We start from the raw sequence: 2,639 nt of genomic DNA, 5'->3' as shown, positions 1-2,639 counted from the left end.
AAGTAGAAAATCTATCCGCTAACAATTGTTTTAAAAATATATTTAAAAATAAAAAGTCGATCTTGAAAGCAGATGATACAAATTTATGAATATGGCTACGTTCTTATTTTTTCTCATTAGCTGCAATCTGTTTGGTTGCTTGCAATCTTACGATTCGGTGGCCTTGTGGCGTAGAGGAGGACATATACGGGGAGGGGCAGGCAGGACGGCTGGCGGCGGGGGCCCAGTTTTGTTAGGCAGGGTAAGGAAGGGGCTTGACGCGACTCTCAGCCAGCCGGACACCATTCCCCTAGCGCACACATATGTGATTTCTGATTTTGCTCTTAGTTCTCTTCCCTTCTTACCGAGAGTTAAAACTAGCTGACACCTTAAAGCTACTTATGTAATCTTTATATTTAGTGAAAGTATAAAAGGTACCTGCTAACAAAAAATCAGAACGTCGATACCCTGCGGTAAGGTTGGGGCTTTAAAATCGGAACACGGATTGTTAGCTAGTGCAGGTGAATACATGGGTTTGGAATTTCCCATGGTGAATTGACTGGGTTCAAATTTTCTGAGGGTGAATGGACGCGGGTACGAATTTGGATGGGGTGAGTTGTCGTGTAATCTGTTACTTTTGGTCAGTCCGTGACGATAACTTTGGTGCATAAATGCATCACTACGAGAGGAGTACATTTGTCACTGCAAAGCCAAAGCAAATTGCTATGAACTATGTCAGGAATGAACTCCGAGAATGGTCGCATTTCCAGTTAACACGCGAGGAGAGTTCAAAATAAGCATTTTATTGTCAGTCTGTAACACAAAATGTAGCGTATGTCACTCTTTAACAAAATTTACAGATCATGTGAACTTGTGCATTTCCGGAATTAATTACTATTAACGAAACGTGTTGAACATTTACAATCTCCCGATCTTGCTTGTACTTCAATTGGAAGTCGATACGGAGAGCTTGTTAACTTACAAAATTGTAAGAGTACGACATCCCACATCGAAAACTTTCCTGTCCTCGCTACATTTATTCACAGTGCTGGGTTAATAATACCAACTGTTTTTTTAACCGTGTTAGCAATGCACTCCTGCCTAATGCAAATCTTGGCAATGTTTCTATAGCACACCTAGCGCCAGGGTCAGTCAGACTTATTTCGAAGGCAAATGCATGGAGGAGCCGGTTAGCAGTAAACGTCAAACCAGTGCAAGCAGTGGTGCAAAGAAAAGCAGGCTTATTGCTTCTCCTTACTGCCGACAACGCATCGAGAAACTTAAGTCCGTTAAGTTTATTATTCTTCTTCACAGGTAACGTACTTACTTACAACACAAAGCAGAGTGATAAAAATGTGGCTTTTTAGGACCAGTGATGGCCACTTTTCTCGATTTGCAGCCAAACTCGTCAATTTACGATCTTGGCACGAACTAATGTTCTAGTATGACTCCTTCCGTTTAATAAGCGAAACTACCTCGCTGCGTTGTTTACATTGCGAGAAAAAGGGGTGTCCATCACTGGGCAGATCCATCTCTTAAGGTGTCCGTCATGGGGCATCTTACCCTATGGTCCTTACTGTATTTTATTCCACGGTCGGATTGTAAATTATTTTACAGGCCAAACGGTATTTATTTCTACGGTTGGGCCATATTTCTTTTTACGGTCTGGACCGCACTTCGTTATACGGTCTGATTTCTTACAGTTCTTGATTGTATTTAAGAATACGGTCGGACTGTATTTAATTTTTCGGTCTGACATATTACAGTTTTGGACTGTATTTGGAATACAGTCGGGCAGTTTTTATTTTTATGGCGCGATCTGTTAGAGTCTGGGGAGTTTTCGGACAACATCTGTAAAACGGTCCTTCGCACTACCTCGATTTGAATATGACTCAGGGCAATGATCCGCCCACGACCATAATTTGAAATACGGTCGTGCGTGACAGTAGCGGGTCGGACTGTACATTCACATACAGTCTCACCGTTTGCTGGAATGTGGTGCTATCTGTCTGTATCAGACGAGGTCGTGAAATTTAATACGGCGCAAACACTAAAAATTAATTCGGTCCGACCGTAAAATTAAACACGGTAAGATCGACCTAAACGGAAAAAATCCTTCGTAGGTACGAAGCATTTGGCATTTTGCTTCGTAAGACTTTAACTGTGTAGGGGCTACCCCACACGAGCCTCTCTTAACCTCTCGCCCGGCAGCGGCCTGATCGCAGGCCACCACGGCCTTGGCAGTCAGCTTCAGAATCCACATTTTCCGCATCTGACACTCGCTTTACCTTAAGGACGATGCGCCGTACCTGCTAAACCTGCTCAACTCTGTGTACGTAAGGGAGAGTGAGGCAGTCTGTGACAGGGGCAGTGTGTGTAACAGACCTCCGTATTTCGAATATGGAACGTTCAGAACCAGATGTGAATGTTCATTTTATGTGTTCTGAATAACTAAGGTCATTTGCAATCGAGAACGCCTTATTTGGGGAGTTGTAACGGCGTCGAGAGGACGGGACGGTTTTTAGGCAATTTTCATACGACATAATCTTTTTCGGTGTAGGTTGTTGGGTTACAAACTACCCCCAAACTTATGATTTTCTATCGAAGTAGACACCTTAGCACTTGTAAACTGGTCGTTGTCTCTAACACAACCCATTTTG

General features: G+C 43.0%; 1 protein-coding gene across 3 annotated transcripts in view; it reads left to right on the top strand.

The window, feature by feature from the left end:
• The first annotated feature begins 1,127 nt into the window (after positions 1-1,127).
• Positions 1,128-2,639, top strand: part of LOC113215804 (acyl-CoA Delta(11) desaturase-like) — a 61,199-nt gene continuing 59,687 nt past the window's right edge. Inside the window, exon 1 of one of the 3 annotated variants that reach the window (XM_052270618.1) lies at positions 1,128-1,293. The gene's annotated coding sequence lies outside the window, so the exon portion shown is untranslated. The remainder of the gene's footprint in view (positions 1,294-2,639) is intronic. The other 2 variants (XM_052270619.1, XM_052270620.1) reach the window with 2 other exon arrangements.

The sequence above is a fragment of the Frankliniella occidentalis genome, unplaced genomic scaffold (assembly GCF_000697945.3).
Source record: "Frankliniella occidentalis isolate FOCC.00 unplaced genomic scaffold, Focc_3.1 Scaffold130, whole genome shotgun sequence".
NCBI lineage: Eukaryota > Metazoa > Arthropoda > Insecta > Thysanoptera > Thripidae > Frankliniella > Frankliniella occidentalis.
This window is presented reverse-complemented; position numbering and strand designations above follow the sequence as displayed.